The sequence below is a fragment of the Chrysemys picta genome, chromosome 10 (assembly GCF_011386835.1).
Source record: "Chrysemys picta bellii isolate R12L10 chromosome 10, ASM1138683v2, whole genome shotgun sequence".
Classification (NCBI taxonomy): Eukaryota; Metazoa; Chordata; order Testudines; family Emydidae; genus Chrysemys; species Chrysemys picta.
The window spans coordinates 5,366,460-5,387,846 of NC_088800.1; positions in this window are offsets into that span (position 1 = coordinate 5,366,460).

A 21,387-nucleotide genomic window follows, 5' to 3' on the forward strand; every position below is an offset into this window, starting at 1 on the left:
CCTCACCCAAATAGCCTTATGACATCCCTTTGTGTCAGGACCCACAGTTTGAGAACCACTGACACAAACACACAGAGCAGAGAATGGTGTAAGACAAAATTCCAAACCTGAATACCCTCAACCTTGGATCCCCGGTCTCTATAATGAGACAGACCAGACCCCAGTTCCAAGCACTCCTGAACAGAGGGAAAGCACAGATCCAATCAAAGACATTACAGTCTCTATTAGTCGTACACACACACACACACACACACACGCCTCTCTGATGACAGTGCACTGGCTTCTTCGGGCTTCCACTAGAGATTAATTTTGCCCATTAGGTTTTAAATCATTAGAAACCGCCTCCAGCAGTAAAAATTCACTTTCAGATTTTATTAGCAAAATATCACTGATCTCCACAAGTATGCGAGTAAATTACAAAATAAAACCTAAATGTGAACACTTTCTCCCCTACCCCCCAAAGAGCCCACGCTATTGTTAATAGCAGCAGCAGAACCATTTGTCTTTTGCAAAGTATGAAGGGCTGGTTTGGCTGAACTCATATTGTCTGGTCATTTCTAGCCTCCCAAATGAGAGTATGAATGGTTTCTATTTAGAGATTACAGGTGGCCATAAATTATCACCTAAACATGGGCTGCTTTGCTCGCATGAGCACCTTGCCAGCTTTTCACGGCACTAAATGGCTGATCCCTTGGCTTTAAGAACTGCCAAGTCTTGGTCCACGTAAACTCCGTTTCTGACATGTGTTATGTTGATCATAGAGAAGCATTAGAAAGACCTAGTTATGGAAGAATGAAGCATTTTTTCCTCATCTATCATTGGTACGTCTTCAGATGACTGCATTCCTGCATGACTGCATCATCTTTCATTCTGAGCTTGGATGCCCTTCCATCAGATATTTATCATGGTGAAGCAGCTCATAAAATGCACATTATCAGCTTCTAACCACAAGTATGTCTTTATCATCATCAATAATTGTTATTAGCTACAGGATTTTTGCCATTAGGCTCAGACAGGTGTTGTATCATTTATACTTTCAGGTTTCTGACAAAACAACAGCAATCAAGAGGTGAGCCAACTTGGTATAGTAAGGGAAATACTATTGTACTGTGAACGCGCACGGAAGGGGTTTTGCCCAGGACTGTGCACTCAGGAAATTTTCCCAATTTACACGTGTTTATGTATACTATCTGTGATACACAGTAATACTCTGCTCTTCAGTACGTCCTCTCTGAGGACAGAAAAGTACTTTGAAAACACCATTTAACTAAACCTAAGGATGCCCTTAGGGTAAAAATAATCCCCACTTTCCAGGCAAATACTAAAAGATTTAATAACTTGCCTGTGTCATACAGAGAATTAGTGGTACAATCAGGAATAGAAGTCAGAAGCTTTGACTTCCAGCCTGCTGTTCTAACCACCCGAAAACAGCACTTTGCATAGCTGGATGTATTAGCTAAACTTAAACATACTTATATAAGATCAAAACACCTGGATTCAGAAGCTACCTCAAAATCTCTTACTTCCGCTGTGCCAGAAGTTGGATTGATTTGAGAGCCATACGGCTCTCTACAGAAGTCAGAATAATGGAGTCAATTGTTATGTCTATTTAGAGATTTGCAGGGCAGGAAAAAGACATGTTCCCACCCTGAAAAACTCAAAATATAAAAATTAAGCAAATAACATCTAATCAAAACTGCGGAGGTAGGCAAGGGGGACCAAGGATGGTCAATTTATTTGGCTGTACACGGTTCTGTGCATATTTTTAAAATATATTAAAATTAAAATTGTTAATAGTTATTGTTTAGCATGAGGTTGAGTTGGAAGAGAAAGGTGAGCTGGAGAGAGAGAACAATCATCCAGTTGGAAGTCCCCCTGACTTTTATAGAAGCAATCTATGATCACGACCAGTAATATGAACTGGGAAAAAAATGACATTCCAAGTCAGGACATAACACGGGTTAAGTGTTTGGCAAGTGGCTATGGATATGTTGCTAACCATGATACTGCATGTATCACCCTTTTATCTTCATGCAGCTTACCAGAAAGATGTGTGTGTGTCCAGAATTGAAGTCATTATCTGACTTTCCTTGGGCCTGGATTTATAACATTACTGCTCATCAAAGCATTTGTTTACCAGCTAAACCCACTGACCGATGCAGCCTAATCCCTTCTCATACAAGGCAGAAATACGCAAATATGTCACAGCATAAAGAGGAATTTGCTTCAGAACAAGTTTTAAGGTATATTGGCTGCCAGACATTTTTAGGCAAATTAAAGAGGAGAAAAAAATCCATCTAGTCCAACGATGAAGACCCAGGCATACCGAAAGCCAGATTTTTAAGCATAAAGGCCCTTATCTCCACAAGGATATTGCAGCCTAATTATTAATTAATAGTTATTATTACTTGAGCACCCAAAGGTGTCCTGGGTTCTTCACAGAAAACGAAGACAGCCTTTGCCTTGAAGAGCTTCCAATCCAATGCAGACATGACACAACAAAGATAAGAGGTAAGGGGAGAAGAAAAGGTCGGACAAGGGTCACAGTAGTAAGATCACTCATTAAGGCTTAAGCATATCTTGATGGGTCCACTAAACTATTATATTCATACTAGATGTATATATATTCACTTCCCACTGGCAGTGACTTCACAGGAAGGATTTGAGAGAGGAGAGAGAGGGATGGCTTGACAAATAGGTGTATGAGCAGTCTGCAGGAAGGCACAGGGTGAGGAAAAAAATGTAAGATACATCAAGTCTGGTATGATGAAAGGAGTGGAGCAGTCTCTTCAGAACCATGGGTGGTAGGTAGCTAAAGATGAGGCTTTACAAAATACACAGTGTTCACCCTTCTTATTCATGGATCACTGGGTACCAGCATGTTGGAGATTCCTTATTTTTCATAGAGATATCACAGACATCACCACCCGCAGAAAAAACAACTCATTCTCTGAGCTTGACCTAAGTTTTTATAGAGCTTGCAGAGCAGGAGCAGGCAGGGGTTAAAAGATTGGAACTGGCTCATTGAAAGACAACAAAAAGGATAATCGTTGCTTTGTCTTTGATCCCTTAGGACAGCTGAGGACATTGAAAATATGTATTTGACAACTACAGGTAAATTGTCTAAATATTATTTTTTCATGAAAAAATGTAAATGAATTTTTTTTCCTACTTAATTCACAAATTTTTCATGGATTTTTTTCAGTTCTTTGGCAAACTAAAAGATGAATTTCAGCTTTTGTTTTGGGGAATTTTTCCTCCCTCTATCTCTCTACCTTTTATTCCCCCATTGGAAAAAGGGGGGAAATGGGAGCAAAAGGTGGGGAACTCAAGAATTGAGATGTTTTCAGATCTTGGTTTTTCACCAAAAAGCCAAAATATTTTGAAATAATCCAAAAAAAGAGAAGTGAACATTTGTGGTTCAGTTGGAAAGCTCTAGTTTGTCACTTAGTAACAGAAAATGCTCTATTTCCTGATGACCTGGGCAGATCTTCACCAAAGGTGGCTTCTTTTTCCTTGTCCTTACATGGACAAGGATCTCCACACAAGTGTAACAAAAACCCTCACCAGAGTGGAACATACGACGCTGTCCCAGTGAGACGTCGACAGCAATCCCGGGCACCTGCTAAAGAACGAAAGCAACATATAATGTAACCACAGTAACTTAACAGGAGGTTTCTGATGCTTCCATTCATCCTTAAGAAGTGACAGTGCATGTAAAGAGTGTTGCGATTTGCCATTTCACTCACTAACATACCACATAGCCCACATTGGGTGCATAATTCCCTTTCACTGACTACATCCCCCCTCAGTAGGCCTTAATCAAAGGATTAAGAGGTTAGCTGCCTAATAAGCAAGCACAGAATTGAGAGCTGCCAACCATGCCCCCCACCCACCTGAACTTATGCACTCGCATACTATTTCACTGAATAAGCATAAGCAGTTTTAGGAACCAAGAAACCCCTTTTTGGCTCAGCTTGTTGGCCTGTGCACTCCCCGGGTGCGGAGGGGAGGATGAAGTAGCCATACCTAGTGAATATGAGGTTTAGTCTATAGGAAACCAATGGAATGTATGTAATTTTGGCATGTAGTGCCTTTCTTCTCTGTAAATTTAGCAGCAAGTGTCAGGCAAGGTCTGTGCTAGGTTCCAGAATACAACATGCACTATACCCATGTATGTTTCTCCTCCTCCCCGCTCATACTTGCTGTGGACTAGAGCCAGAGTCAGTCTCGGGGGGGAAATGGTGCCTTCTGAATATGGGGCATCAATGTCACATTCCACCCAGAGGTAGGTTAAGTATCTTTCCCGTAACCAGAGAGACCTGAACTAAAATCACCCAAACTTTGAGGCTTGGTCCCATATCTATCCTTACAGCAATTATGAGCTGCCAGAATCTTAAAGGTAAGATAATAATAGCTGCCCCAAATGGCCCTGAAAACATAGCATAAAGGCAGAGCCTTTGATATGGCTTCTCCTTGCCTTCAAAGCCATTCCCTCCCCCTGACTTTCCACCAGGGCCAGCGGCTATTTTAAGTTGCTGCTGACTATTATTCATTGCATCCATTTTTTGAAATGTCAAATTTACAACTTCATTTAAATAACCTTGCAAAGTTTGTTATTTTAAAAGGATCCTGGGGACAATGGTGGAAAAGATGGAGGTGACGGGGGCAGTTTGGAAAATTACCCAGAGGCTCAGGAACAAACACATTTCTATATATTTTTGGTTTTGTTGTGTGTTTTTTTTTTTTTTTTTTAATTATCCTAGTTGTTTGGAGGGCTTCTGGGTTTGGAGGCTTCTCTGGCTGCATCAGAGCTGAATGCTGCATCTCCAGACTACATGCAGCTCACATGCAAGTGACATAATGGAGCCATGTGAGAAAATTATCTGAACATGGGAGATGGGGGAGGCTCATTTCAAGCCTCATTCACACCTTGCTGCAGTGATCCACACAGTTAATACGTCTTAACTTCAAGGCGGTCGAGTCCCCCACAGTGTAGTTACTGAACTCCCATTAATAGTAATGGGATTCCCTTATGTTGTAATGAACCATAGTCACATATATTACACACACACACACACACACACACACACACACACACACACACACACACACACCTCACTGGCTAATTGGATGGATGTGGCCTCCTGAGAAGAACTCATGATCTAAGACTCCAGAAAACACAGGTCTCTGCAACTTGAGCTAAGACCATCTCCAAGCAACTGTCTAGCAGTAGTAGAGCTCCTTTTAATGCCAGCCGTTAGAGGGGGCGATGATTATTAATGGATGAACACTTGATGCAGCCGGCCAAGCAAAGGGCAGTGTCCTCATCATCATCAGACAGTAAATGAATACTCCCACGAAAGAGCCCAGCATACGGAATCTGGAGCACAGCTCAAGGGAGCCACCCTGTCATAGCTGGGCCACTTCCATGTCATACCTTCTTTTCTCAAGTTTCCAGGCCATGGATGTGATCGCATCAGACTCACTGTCTTAAGATCATAGTTCATAGCAATCACATTAACACAGATGCTGGCATGAGTCAGAAGAGTCAGTGCAACTGAGCCATTTCTGAGTGCTATGCATACCCTGAGGCTGTTCTAACTTACACCATGGGTCCAGGGCAAAGGTGACATAAAGCCACCATTGCCTCCCATGCTGAGTGCAGCTTGGCCAGACCCAAGCTTTAGGGCCATTACATCCAAGAATGAAGCTACCCTGAAAAACCTGTAAGTGGCACACAATGCAGCAGTCACCATGACCACATCATCTCAGTGCACTACTCTCTGCACTGGATGATATTCCAAGTCCTTCATGGAATCGGCCCTGGGAAACGAAGAGATCGCCATTCTCTCTGTGACTACAACTTCCATGACAACAACACTCCTCCTCAGCCATGAACCTGTTGACCAACAGGGGGTAAGCTCATGAGTGTGGCAGACAGAACTTTGGACTATAAACCTCACTGTTGGCAGAAAGAAGAATGACCTGACCATACTCTGAATGACATGCAAAATGCATCACTTCAGCTGAGCGTACCTTGCTCATTTCTTCACACGCCCCTGCACATAAACAAGTGAACAAAGAAACAGTCCATCAACTAATCAAGATATTTCTCCCAACCCCTGGGAGGGAAGAGACAGCTTGTCTTCACTGGGATTTCAACACCACCACAGTAGCTGCACCAGCACAAACCCCTAGTGTAGACATTTAGGACCTGTGCAACACTAGGGTTTTACATGTGAGCTGCTATTACTACTCAGGTGCCTCTAAAATAGGGGATGAAATTTCAGTGTTGGCTAGAGAGAGATTGTTATTCCTGTCTTGGAATTTCAAACAAAGCCTAAGTGAGTTAGGCACCCAAATGCCAATGAAATCCATGGGAGATGGGCACCTCACTACCTAAGACATCTTTGAAAATCCCAGCATCTCTTCTTGAGCATCGGGAGGCACGTGGACACTCTGGTGATGAGAGACTACAAGGGGTGGAGGGATGGAATAATGTTTCTGTAGTACAAAGTCTGCAATTAATCATGAAGAACCTTTATGTGGTTTAGAATTAAGCCAGCTTAGCTGTGACCGGCTCTGGCAAAGGCTGCTGTTTTTCAACTGAAGGCTTGTTCTTATTACTTCATTTTTAAAGGTTTTGCACAGGGCCGGCTCCAGGCACCAGCTACCAAGCATGTGCTTGGGGCGGCACCTGGAGGGCGGCAGCGCTCACCCGGGGAGAGCGGGGCTGCGGCCGGGCTCGCCGCCCTCCCCCGGCGCTCTGGCCGGCCGGGGAGAGTGGGCCCGTGGCCGGGCTCGGCGCCCTCCCCTGCCGCGCTCCCTACTGGGGGCGGGGGGGGAAGGCTTTTTTGCCTGGGGCAGCAAAAAAACCAGAGCCGGCCCTGGTTTTGCAGATACAAGATCAGGGCCCTTGACGGAATACAAGGCTTTAATTCAGTTTGACTATTCTGTTGCCATTCATAAAAATTAACAAAGCTCTTTCAATGATTCAGAGCCTTGAGTTCAGAGGAGTACAATGTATTGTTCTAAAGGTAAACTAATTTCACAGTTTCTTAGAGTTATTCATCCTGTGTGTGTCAAAGAGCTTGTTTAAGTTTAAAAAGCTTTTCAAAGCCATGGAGCCATTTATCCTATTATTGTGGCATATGGACTTTTTAAACGTACTAAGTTTCCTGTTATTTGGTTATACGGTCCCCTGTGCTGGATGTACTGTACAAGACGCCATGAATGGGTTTGCAAGTTCCTTCACAAACCATGTGCTAGTGCTCCCAGGTATTTTATTTTGTTTTACCACCGTGAAATGGCTCGTATACATACAAGAGTTTATTGTAAAAATTTATATTTCCCTGGTGTCTTTTCGTGTCAACAGATGACTTTACTAGCACGTAATGAGTTTGCACTAAACTGGGCAAACACAAATAATGAAACGTATGTGGATAACTAGTGGTGTGTGCACATATTGTATCTCAAAGGATTCCAAGGTACTTCTGGAGAACAATAGCCATTTGTGAAATAGCTTTGCCACTTGTAAGGTTAGGTATTCTGTAAAAGTGCATCAGACACGCTGTAAGCTATTACTTAGAGTCAAATGATAATTTATATACTCCCTGTCATCCAAATAGGGCCTATAGAGGAGTTCACAAGACAAACGCAGTTTGTGGCAGCTCCTAAGCCAAGACCCAAAAGCCTCATAGCAAATATCTTCAAAGCTAACCATTCAAAAGTCTCCAAAATATTCAAAGGCCCCAGTTGTTGCAGAGAACAATTAAATCAGCCGGAGCCGGTGTTTGTAATTCACTTTTTAAGTGCTATGATGATGAAAAGTTAGTTACAGTTTTAACTACAGAGATATAAAATATATTGTATAAACTGTAACTAACTTTTCACCATAAAAAAATTATTTGGGCAACTCCCCTGACTTTCTCAAAACAAAATATGTCACCTGAAATTGCTCATGTGTGGACTTCTACAGAGGAGAAACTATCTGTGGGAATCAGAAGGAGATTTCACAAATTGCTCATGAGGCACAAGCATTTAATAATTAGAGCGATTTCACATTTGTCAAGAGTTTCCTAATTTTATTTGGAATAACAGCTCTCAAAACCAGCCTGGTTTGCAAACACCGGCTCCGGTTGATTTAATTAAATTAAATTAAATTTAAATTAAATTAATGGAGATATCCCATCTCCTAGAACTGGAAGGGACCTTGAAAGGTCATCGAGTCCAGCCCCCTGCCTTCACTAGCAGGACCAAGTACTGATTTTGCCCCAGATCCCCAAGTGGCCCCCTCAAGGATTGAACTCACAACCCTGGGTTTAGCAGGCCAATGCTCAAACCACTGAGCTATCCCTCCCCCCAATTGTTCTCTGCAACAACTGTGGCCGCTGAATATTTTGGGGACGTTTGAACAGTTAGCTTCAAAGTTATTTGCTAGGAGCCTTTTGAATCTTGGAGAGTTGAGAATTTATGACAATTCTGCCAAAAGCAGCAAGCTTTAGGGCTGCCGTACTTTATCCTGACTGCCTATGCCCTGAAGTGCCATTCCAGTAGCCAGTGTTCACTTGGCTAGAGAATACAGATGCACCAGCCACCTCCCTTATCCTTCAGCCATGTTCCCTTACACTGGGCCAAAGGGAGGTGCAGAGCTTATGTCATTGTTGTGTAAGAATCGGGTATGCGGCTATAGAGATGAAAGGCCATCCTCCATCTTGGAAGGCAGGGCTCTGGACTGCAGGGATAGATCCGGGAACTTCAGACAACAGGCTGTAGTTACTCTGGTCTAAATAGGCTTAAATAGAAATAATATAATTGAGAAGAACAATACAGGAATTGACTTAGAAGCTGCCAGCGGCAAGTTAGGCTAGCGGTAAGGCTGTTAGGTTAGCTGGCACAGTACACCATGGCTGAGGTTTTCAAAGCTGCTGAAGGGATTTAAACACCCAATTCTCATTCGTTTTTATCGGAATTTTGGTGTTCAAATTCCCTCGGTGGCTTTAAAAATCACAGCCTATCCTTAGGACTCACTTCACCACTACTGAACTGCGACCACTGCTGGAGTGGAACATGGCAGCTGTTTAAGAGCACACAGCAACACTGAACACTACTTTGGAACAGGAAAAGGAGATTAATATCTTATCCAATTGAAACTACAAAGGAAAATGTCATGCAGGCAGAATGGAATTGAGCCAGGAATTCAGGGTTAACAATTCTAGCAAAAAGTTCTGTTCCATTCAGGTTCTTTCACCACCAATTATTGATATGGTATCTAGGTACCTAGAAGCGCCACTGGATTTTTATTAACCAGGATCTCTATTTTACAGCTCATCTGAAATTATCTGAAATACGATACATTTTCCCCCGTGAATAATATCCATGAATATGTTTAATCAGCTGCTCTGGAGGGGAAGCAGCTTCAAAGTAATTTCCTTTGAAACGCCATTTGTATTATATACAATTTCTTTAAGAACAGTCTCAGGGTAAGGAAATTCTTCCCATTAAATGAAGAATACAAATAGGGGAAGCATCACTCCATTTGGTTCAAAAATGAGTTTATCCACCTCAGAGACCCAGGCTGCTTTCCTAGCAAACACAACTTATATGAACACTTTGATCCTTGAGGTACAAACTACCAAATAGATTCAAGCCTTGTGCAAGGACATCCCAGGAACCTAAACACCAGAGTCCTGGGAAACTGTCCAAAACCTTAAAGAGCGGTTGATCCTAGTTCCCACACCAAAGCTGTTCTCTATGAGGTCTGTGGTGTCTCAGCATTCCCCCTGAAGGCCATTCCCATGCAGATACAGCAGGATGTGAAGAAACCTGTCTCTCATAGCCAGATGCCCATGGAAAAAATGCTAATTCTCTGAGGGAGACAGTGGCTCTCACATATAGCACTTGGGCCTGGGAATGGTGGCACAGATATTCCTCAGACATTCGTCTTGTAAAAGTCACCCACTCAGGGAGTAAATTCCTGCGGGGAAAGAACTGGCTTTTGAGCTTCCTCTGATTCACCTCCTATCATGGCCTCTTACTGGATCTTTGTGGGAAAATTTTACTACCCCTCTCCCCACCAACCATCAAGGATTTTTGTGAATTCCTTGTTAATGCACAACAGAATAGATCTAGTTTGTGGTTATTTGTATTTAGTCTAGTCTCATTCTATTTAAGGAAGATCTGCTGAAGGAATTTAAGCACCATTTCTGAATTTATCTACCTGAACAAAGTACTCATCCCGTGTCCATCTTATACATCAGCATCCTTGCGGATTGCCAGACTGACCATGTTAGGTCATTCTCTCCCAGTATTTATGGCCTTCCTCAATACAGCATCTCAACACTACAAGGCATGTTCTAAATTTAAATATCAGTATAAAAACTTGCCTTTTTCCTCCTATTTCTAAACATTTTATTCCTTGTTTTAAAAAGTATTTTGTGTTACGACATCCAATTTTGGACTTCATGAAACTACAGAGATCAGCTTTTAGAGATGGGTTTAACCCAGAAAATTCAATTCTGCATTCCAAAAAAAAAAACAAGAACAAGTTTGTGGAGTATTTGGATGCAGAATTTCGGTTTAATCAATTTTTTTTAAAAGACGTCCTATTTATCTTGTCTGTGATGTCAAAGTCAGGGTGTCCCACAAATTTATTTTAATCATAGTGAGAGTAAAATACATTTCTTAGTAAATCAGGAATAGAGTCCTTGTGTTCAGACAACATTTCTTTGTGAATAGACACACCTTAAAGTTATGCTACTCTATTACTCATTGATAAATGGTGCCCCCTGCTGCTTGTAGTAGGTATATAAATCATTCTCAGACTTCAGGGGCTCTGTGTAATTCAAAAGCTTGTCTCTTTGACCAATGGAAGTTGATCCAATAAAAGATATTACCTCTAATACCTTTAATACCTCTTAAAACAAAGAGTTAGTGCAGTGTATGTACAAAGTCTTATGCACATACTGTATGTGCATAAATCTAGTGTTTAAAGCACACAGTATAAAATGTTGGCATTTCACTTAAGTTATGTAGTGACTTTTTGTTTACTCATATTATGATGGAAATAATATTAACGGTTGTTATAATCAAACATACACCATTGCCCCATCAGGGTGAAGTCTTAAGTTGCACAGTTTATGTTGCACTAGGTAAACTAAACATTTGCTCCCTTATAAGAACCAACTAAGTGTCAGAATATAAGTGGCCACTGATACAGTATCTTCTGGATAAGGAAGCAGAAACTCACATATAAACAACTCTTGGATAAACATTCTTAGCAAAGGCTGTGAAGTAACTTTTTCAACTCAGCTGGTTCAGTTTATATGGGAAACAACTGCAAAGCATTATCCAGCATCTGTTTCTGCAACTTAATGTTCACTTAAGCATCCTAACAACAAAGGAAAACAGAGTTCCAAGATTTCAGGATTGCAAACATGTCAGAATATGTGCACAAGTACGGTTATTTTTTGTGCATAGTTGCCACGGTTGTGTGCATACCTGCAGGAAATGCATAGACAAAACACCAACCTACATCATTTTCATATAGAGTTGCAGAAACTGTTAAACGTGCATACACATTTTTTTGCAAGGGCATTTCTGAAAGTCTAGATCTTTTTTAAAATCCAGGGATTTAAGCTGCATTAAAGTTAGAGAAAAAGAGCCAAATTCATGCTCGGTTTAACTCCACAGAAATGACCCCTCACGGCAGGACTCCAGTTTAGTTGACCTGAGGCACCATTCGCTTGGCTCCCAATGTCAAAGTCCCAGTAATTCTCCAGTAGTTCATAGCCCCATTCTCCACATAATACTAACCCTCCTTAGGCTGAAAGAGTCAAACCTTCTAAAGCCCTCTTTCCTTTTTAAAATACGTGTCACCTTGAATCCAGGGAGAGCCTTATGTGTCTTGAGTGTCTTTGTCTACAATACCTTTCAACGTAAAGTGGTAGCAACTGCAAGTGGACAGGCCACACAACATACTTTCCTCTAACGGCAGAGATCCTGCTTTAAAACACTTGAATTTGACACATGCTAATCAGCAGCCAGATCAGGATTTCAGTAGCCAATTCTTTCATTTGACGCTCTGTAAAACTAAGGTGTATAAAATAAAATTTAAACAGTTCAGTCCGGGGAAGAATCTCAGTCCTCAGGTCCAGCTTTATTACCAAAATCTGCCTCGGGCTCCAGAAAACAGTTGTCACAAGTACAGAAACAAGCATTCTGCACAGTCTAATTTACTCAGAGCAGGGATGTGCGGCCACTGCTGCTTCCCGCAGCTCCCATTTGCTGGAAACGGCAAACTGCGGCCACTCGGAGCTACGCGGGGCCGTGCCTGCGGACGGTCAACATAAACAAAATGTCTTGCGGCCCACCAGCAGATTACCCTGATGGGCCACGTGGCGAAGGTTGCCAGCCCCTGATTTACCCAAAGTAATCACATGGCAATCCTCTCATGGATTGGTAACTGGTTAAAACAGTGATTCTCAAAGCCGGTCCACCGCTTGTTCAGGGAAAGCTCCTGGTGGGCCAGGCCGGTTTGTTTATCTGCCGCGTCCACAGGTTTGGCCAATCGCGGCTCCCACTGGCCGCGGTTCGCCGCTCCAGGCCAATGGGGGCTGCAGGAAGCGGCGCGGGTCAAAGGACATGCTGGCCGCTCTTCCTGCAGCTCCCATTGGCCTGGAGCAGCGAATCGTGGCCAGTGGGAGCCGCAATCGGCCGAACCTGTGGACGCGGCAGGTAAACAAACCGGCCCGGCCCGCCTGGAGCTTTCTCTGAACAAGTGGCGGACCACCTTTGAGAACCACTGGGTTAAAAGATAGGAAACAAATGATAGGAATAAATGGTCAGTTTTCAGAATGGAGAGGAGTAAATAGTGGTGTCCCCCAGGGATCTGTATTGGGACCAGTCCTATTCAACATATTCATAAATGATCTGGGAAACAGTGAGGTGGCAAAACTTGAAGATGATACAAAACTACTCAAGATAGGTAAGTCCTAAACAGAATGCGAAGAGCTACAAAAGGATATCACAAAATTGGGTGACTGGGCAACAGAATGGCAGATGAAATTCAATGTTGATAAATGCAAAGTAATGCACATGGGAAAACACTGTCGGAAGACAAGATACTGGGCTAGATGGACCTTTGATTTGACCCAGTATGGCCGTTCTTATGTTCAGTTTAGTAGGGAAGATGCAAAGTCCAATGGGTAACAAGTTTTAAACTCTCCAACATTTAAGTGGTACCTATGTTTTTATTCACGTAACTTCCATTAGAGTTGGCACATCAGCCTGCTCCAAAGGGAAAACAACTCCAGTGCCGTGCCACCAGGACTTACACAGATAGGAGGAGATTGGAGAGCTCCCATGACTGGGAGAGAAGCTATGTAAACGTGAAGTGTTACTAGAAGGGGTTCCCCAGATGAAAGGCAGGGACTGCTTCTTCCAACCACACTCAGCTCTAACACCATTTGGTGTGTGGCGAACAGAGCTCCCTATCTGAGGGACAGTAAAGACAGAATTGTTCCTCTCAGGCCCATGTGGTAGGCTGACTTTGATATGCTACCCTCCAACTGGTGGCAAGTTCTGCCATGCAGAGAACATCATTTAGTCCTAACGGATAAAAATTAATGCCTTTGACCCCAAGGCACTGTATGGATTTCTAAACTGACCAAATGCACAGTCCTGCATGCTAGTATCAAAAACAGAACCTCCACTAACATATGCTGCACTCACCTCTATGGCCTTTTCTCCACTAGCCTTTTCTCCACCCTTCCTCCCCATTCCCACCACTGGCTACCACAGCTGGGCTCCACTGATGGTAGGACTAGTGTAAACAGGAATCCATAGAATATCAGGGTTGGAAGGGACCTCAGGAGGTATCTAGTCCAACCCCCTGCTCAAAGCAGGACCAATTCCCAACTAAATCATCCCAGCCAGGGCTTTGTCAAGCCTGACCTTAACCTCTAAGGAAGGAGTTTCCACCACCCCCCTAGGTAACCCATTCCAGTGCTTCACCACCCTCCTAGTGAAAAAGTTTTTCCTAATATCCAACCTAGACCTCCCCTACTGCAACTTGAGACCATTGCTTCTTGTTCTGTCATCTGGTACCTCTGAGAACAGTCTAGATTCACCCCCTTTCAGGTAGCATTTTCAAAATGAAAGTGGCATTTTTACCACCCTGTTATCTACATCGGCTCAAAGCATGGTTAGACAAGTGGTGCTGAACATGCCAGGGGCCCAGGAAGCCTTGCCTGCACTAGTATTTTTATGGTAGCTACCACTATTGGAGATAAGAGTAGGAATGTTTTGGAAAATAGCCCAGAGTAAACAAACATCTCTACTGGCTTCTATGAGAGGTGAACTCATTCAGCATCTCGTAGGAAGTGCTCAGCCCTCAATGTGCCTGCGATTAACAATGGGATTTTTGAAGAGCTCCATTAAAAAGGCAGCATGGACGAGCAGACAGAGCATCAGATGAGGAGTCTGGAGTCTAGTCCCAGCTCTGCCACTGGCCTACTGTGCTACCTTGGGCAATTGGCTTCACCCCTCAGGGTTTCTGTTTCCCCACCCACCTCTCGTCTACTTAGATTGTAAACTCTTCAGGGCAGGGAGTGTCTCTTACTATTGGCACAGTGCACAATGGGACCCTGCATTTAGGTGGGACAATCCTAATATAAACCACAATAGTAATGGCCAGTTAACATCTGAACCTGTAAAAAATGCTATTTCCTAAAACTAAATGCGGTTTTATGACCGCAAGCCTGAGAGTGACCCTTTGCCCCAGTTATCACAGAATCATAGAAATGTAGGGCTGGAAGGGACCTCGAGAGGTCATCAAGTCCAGCCCCTCTTCTGAGACAGGACCAAGCAAACCCAGACCATCCTTGACAGGTGTTTGTCCAACCTGTTCTTAGAAACCTCCAGTGACGGGGATTCCACAACCTCCCTTGGAAGCCTATTCCAGAATTTACCTACCCTTATAGTTAGAATGTTTTTCCTAATAACTACCCTAAATTGCCCTTGCTGCAGAGGGAGTCCATTACTTATTCTCCATGTCCATAAATATCAGTCTTCTTTTCTCAAGACTACACATGCCCAGTTTTTTTAAACCTTTCCTCGTAGGTCAGGTTTTCTAAACCTTTTATTGTTTTTGTTGTTCTCTTCTGGACTCTCTCCACTTTATCCACATCTTTCCTAAAGTGTGCTACCCAGAATTGGACACAGTCCTCCAGCTGAAGCTTCACCAGTGCCAAGTAGAGCAGGACAATTACCTCCCGTGTTTTACATACAACACACCTGTTCATACACCCCAGAATGATGATATCCTTTTTCACTACTGCATCACATTGACTTATATTCAATTTGCGATCCATTATAACCCCCAGATTGTTTTCAGCATTACCACCACCTAGCCAGTTATATCCCATTTTGTAGTTGTGCCCTCGATCTTTCCTTCCTAACAGAAGTACTTTGCACTTGTCTTTATCGAATTTCATCTTGTTGATTTCTGAGCAGTTCTCCAATTTGCCAAGGTCATTTTAAATTCTAATCCTGTCCTCCAAAGTGCTTCCAACCCCTCCCAACTTGGTGCCATCCACTGACTGGCACCAGACCCAGGCTGGCTCCTGCCAGGACCCCACTAGATAGGCCCTCCCAGTTTGACAGCAATCCACTGACAGCTACTCTTGGACTACAGTCATTCAACTAGTTGTGCACTCATCTTATAGTCATTTAATCTAGACCACATTTCCTACTTTTGCTCATGAGAACATCATGTGGGACTGTGTCAGAAGCCTTACCAAAATCAAGATATATCACATCTACAGCTTCCCCCCAATCCACTAGGCCACAGCCCTGGCAAAGAAGCAAATTAGGTTGGTTTGGCCTGATTTGTTCTTGACAAATCCATGCTGGCTATTCCTTATAATCCTATCATCCGCCAGGTGCTTAAAATTGATTGTTTAATATCCTACGTTTCTTCACTCTTGTTCAGACATAGGGAGGGTTTTTGTATTTTGTTTTAGGGAGGTTTTTTGGGTGCCCTGAGGTAAAATTGCCAAGAATAACTTGCCTCCACTCCTAAAATGGCAGCTGTAGCCCTGTGAAAACAGCCCTGTCGGGTTCCATTCCAAAGTGACAGCAGATCTTACTGACATCAAAAGAAATGGGAGGTTTTTTACTGAGGACTGTTTGTTGATTTTTTTCTGGTGAAGTGATATTACATGGCATTTCCAACCCTCAATCCTATTAAGTGACAGAACTACCTAATAGCACTCATTAAATAACATAACTTGGTGTCAGAAATTCACTGACAAGTTCATACATTTGAAGTGGTAGATTTATGCCTGTAAAACAACATGGAGTTGGTAGACTTTTTTTAAACTAGATGCCCTTATTTTAACAGGTGAAAGCAAAATGCCTGAGACAGGTCGTGAGAAGGTTATCACCATCTGGAACGAAATTGACTGGAAAACTGTGGGCTTCCTTCATTAAAATCTTACACTTAATGGGGAGAAAGCATTAAAAGTAAATTCATGTTTTACTTTCAAGGATCTTTACATTCCACTACATACTTCCTAGAGATCATCTCTTTCATGACACTGTCATATGCTGCAATGCCTTTCATGACAGGCCTATTCTCTGTCCAAGGAGATGTCCAAACCAAGATATTAGTGTAAAAAGCGACAAAGAGTCCTGTGGCACCTTATAGACTAACAGACGTATTGAAGCATAAGCTTTCGTGGGTGAATACGTCAGATGCATCTGACGAAGTGAGTATTCACCCACGAAAGCTTATGCTCCAATACGTCTGTTAGTCCATAAGGTGCTACAGGACTCTTTGTCGCCTTTTTCAGATCCAGACTAACATGGCTACCGCTCTGATACAAGATATTAGTGAAAATTCATGCAGGTATTTAAATGATTCCTTGCATCGCTAACCCAGGACAAACGTATACAATGAAAACATTACAGTGCTGAGTAGTTGTGTGTGCTTTTTACAAAGTAATATACAAATGATTATTGCAGCTTTCTCTGGGCTGAAACACAGCAACTGTTTAACACCACATAGCAACAGTATGAAGTGGTTTAAGAAAGGAAATGAAGAATATCTTGACTGTCTACCCACATTCCACCTGCACTTTCAAGCTGCAACATTACAATTAGGCCCCCAAAATAGGATTAGCACCTTATGGATATTTAATGACCACTGGTGACCCAGACCAAATTTCTTAAATCTCATCAGAAAGAATGGAAAATACTAGAAACCAGAATTTCTTTGGTACATTTGCTTGTAATAGTAAATTATATTTTTCTTTAGAAGATTAGTCAGTGTTTTGCAAGTTTCCAGTCAAATGTGTGTCATAAGCAATGTATAGATTGAATGCTATATACACGATGGGCCAGATTGAGAACTATTTACTCCCACTGCTGAGCATCTACACAACCGAGTAATCTTATTGGAATGAACAGGACTGAGTAACTGCTTACCAACGGGAGTATGCAGTTCAGAATCGTGTGTGTGTGTGTCTGTCTCTCTCTTATATCATTCTAGATATTCACCCCTCCCCATTTTATTTTCAGGCTGTTAAATATTTTCCAGACCGTAACTACCCCACATAAGGTCACAATGGAAGAGCCAGTCAACCTTACTATGAGGCCAGAACGACATTACGGGTGGTGTTTTCAAAAGTGCGCAGTACTGACCTAACTCTGTTTCCATTGATGTCCTACTAAAACTCCCACCTACTTCAAAACTCCCACCCACGTCTTTCCAGCCTACCAGGAGGCTGTGTCATCACTTGAGAACATTTAAAACAAGGTATGTGGGGTCACTGTGGAACACGGTGGCTACACACACACAAACTTGCACCAAAACAACTAAATCAGGTTTTAATTCACGTCTTTTGTTATTCGTGCCTGGCTGTATACGGTCATTCTTATTTCAGATTAAGGGTGTTAAACTAAATCAAAAGAGGGCTCTCTTAATCCAAAATAACATCCAAAATGCGTGGTGTCTTGCACCAAAATAACTACAGATGTAAATAAAAACCAGTTTAGTTGTTTCTTTGCAAGTGTGTATGTGTAAATCAGCTCTCAGCACTTCAGCCAAACTATTGGAAACTTCATCTCCCACAAACCACCTAGAAAACACAAGAATTTTTCATTTTCCAATGACATCTTTAGTCACTTTTGATGGAGCAGGACATTGTTATTACTCTCCATCCCAAAAGAAAAGTGTCTCGTTAGAATAAAATAACCTCCTTGAGGAGCACAATCACCAGCTGACTAAATCAATGAATGAAAGCCCTTAACAAAATGCCAAAACACCATACGGGGCAAAGAAATAATTGACTGAATGTTTGTGTAGTTAGAGTAGGAAAGGAAGCGTGGAAAAGTTCAGGTGGAGTTAGATTGTTTAGCAAGCAGTTTGCTGCTACATCCAGACCCTGAAGAATCAATATATTCCTCTTGAAAAAAAAGAACAGGAGTACTTGTGGCACCTTAGAGACTAACAAATTTATTTCAGCATAAGCTTTCGTGGGCTACAGCTCACTTCTTCAGGTGCATCTGAAGAAGTGGGCTGTAGCCCACGAAAGCTTATGCTGAAATAAATGTGTTAGTCTCTAAGGTGCCACAAGTACTCCTGTTCTTTTTGCGGATACAGACTAACACGGCTACTACTTTGAAACCTGTCATTATATTCTCTTGATTATTAAGAGGTGAATAGAGAGCTGAAAGGAACATTCCTACCATGAAATGACAAGTCAAAACCTAACAACTCTATTTTTTAAAAGTAGCTTAAAGGAAATTACAAATGCATTTAAAAAAATAGTCTTCTGGTAAAGAGACAGGAAGTTAAACTCATCTTTCCAGTAAGTCAGTTCCTATAATATACAACTGAGTGCACTTGCCATTATTTTACCTGAAAAATAAAAAGGAGGAATTCGGAGTTTGCCAACGTTTGGCAAAAGCAAAGAAAAATGAAGGGAAAGCGAAAAGAAAGCCATACATCGTATTAAAACTATCCTCCAGATGGATAAGCAGTTTAAAAGGCACGTACAGTACAATGGTTTTCACAATGTGCTTTGAAAAGATTTCTTAATGTCTTTGGAGTGGTGGGAAAGTAATGTATAGCACCACATAAAAAACAAATAATATGTCATAAGGGGCCCAATCCTGCTGCCATGAAGTCAATGGCAAAACCTCCACTGACTTCAGCGAGAGAACGGTTGGGCTCAGAATCTCTGTATTTTTGAATGCTTTTCAGCAGACTGGTTAAAATATTACCTAATTTCTTCCCGTCGCCCCTGCTCAAATAATTATTGCACTTTTTCCCTCTTGCTACTTTATTGGTATTTAAGAGTAAAAGTGCTAAGCATGTGCATGTTCAGAATAGAGCACCTACCATTACCCCGACACGGACATCTGAGAGTAGCTCTCAGTTTACGGGCGGCAAGTCAAGGGGCACAGATCTGCCAGCTGTGTCTGGTTCGAGGCAGCCCCATTATTCTGATGATGTTATGGTGCCCTCCAAAATTACCAGAGAGATTTTTAACTTGATTTTCAATGTAAAATTATTAAATGATTAAAAATACCCTCTCATAGAATTTGGGGACGCTTCCAAAGGCACAGACGGGAATTAGATGTCGAACTACCATTTCCTTTGTGCCTTTGAAGAGGATCTCCCCCTGGTCTCTCCAGTAACAGAAGTGGCTACTATCTTCTTTCTGGAAAAATACCCCAACTTCTTTGAATAAGACAGAGCTGTAAGATTTCAACATTAATCTGCTGCTCTTGGCTCTCTCATGAAGCTGTTGGATTCAGATCAAGGTAAGCTTGATGCATTTTTCTTAAGAAGGAAAGAAATAGTCTCTCTCTCACCACCCTTCCAACTAAATATTAGTTACATGGACTACACAACATTCATCATTATCTAGTATGGTTACCATCTCTAAAGGCAGGTGACCCTTTATGCCAGGGTTCAAAAGTGCTTCCTATTAAATCTACTCTGTCGCATGCAACCTATTTCATCCTAGGATGTCCCCTCACCATTTCCTGTAATCTTTGCCCTATAACAGGGTTTAAAAAGAGAATTAGATAAATTCATGGAGGTTAAGGCCACTAATGGCTATTAGCCAGGATGGGTAAGGAATGGTGTCCCTAGCCTCTGTTTGTCAGAGGGTGGAGATGGATGGCAGGAGAGAGATCACTTGATCGTTACCTGTTAGGTTCACTCCCTCTGGGACACCTGGCATTGGCCACTGTCGGTAGACAGGACACTGGGCTAGATGGACCTTTGGTCTGACCCGGTACAGCCGTTCTTATGTTCTTTTAACATTCTCTTTTCCAGAAAGATCTCTTGGTCAAGTGCCCGAAACACGCTCCCCTACCGGTCACTTGATGCTACTTTGCTGTAGCAGCCCTCGCGTGTTGTCTCCTCCACCCATGACACTGTATGGCTACTACATGGCAGTTTGTTTAGGTGATGAGGCCCCAGTGTTTGGAGCTGGATCCCTGTGGGCAAGGATATTTATGCCCACGTGAAGTCCCAGAGAAATCAGTTAGGCCCTGCTGGGCCTGCCTATTGATCCAGTTGCAGGGTCTAGACCTTTGAGCCTTACCGGCTTCCAGGAGTTGTCAGAAACATCGAGCTGCCACAGCACAGAGTGGTGGGCCAACCTTTCACCTGTAAGGTTCTGTACGATATGCAGCATTCTCTGCAAAACTTCCAAGAGTAGCCAACTTCTCGCAGATGTCATTTCAATAGACCTCCATCTTCACAAACTACTGAATAAAGCCAAGTTGCCCAAAAGCTAATTTTTGCTCCTGTCCTGTGAATTTTAGCTTAATTTCCAAACATCATTAGCATTTTTATGCCCAGCCTTAATGTGAATCTGTTATTATTGTCTGCCAATTCCATAACAAATTTCCTACGCAATTCACCAGCTTACCATAGATTGCCTCATCTCCTTCTTCCAAAATGAACCATAACCATCAACAGCAACGCCCTCCCTGGTTGACCAAACAAGTCCTTATGGTACCACCAAAAGGCTGAAGAAGCATGGTGCAATACTTCCACCTTGCTACACTTCACTTTTGAAGTCAAACTTCTCTCTTGTGCTTTTTACTGCTCTTGCAACCATTTCCTAACCATAGCGTAGAAATTGTAGGTTGTTATAAAAGAAATTCAACCAAGCTACTGTATGACACTTTCTCAGACACGAATTGTACTACAATGAGAATGTGCGTGTCTTCAGTATCCTAGCTGCTGGATTGGACAATCAGTTGTGACTTTCCTTTTTGTAGTGGTACCAACCCCACTCAAGTTCTGCTGCTCAAATCCATTCTTTATTATGCAGTCCCAAGTATTTAGCAAAAGTTTAA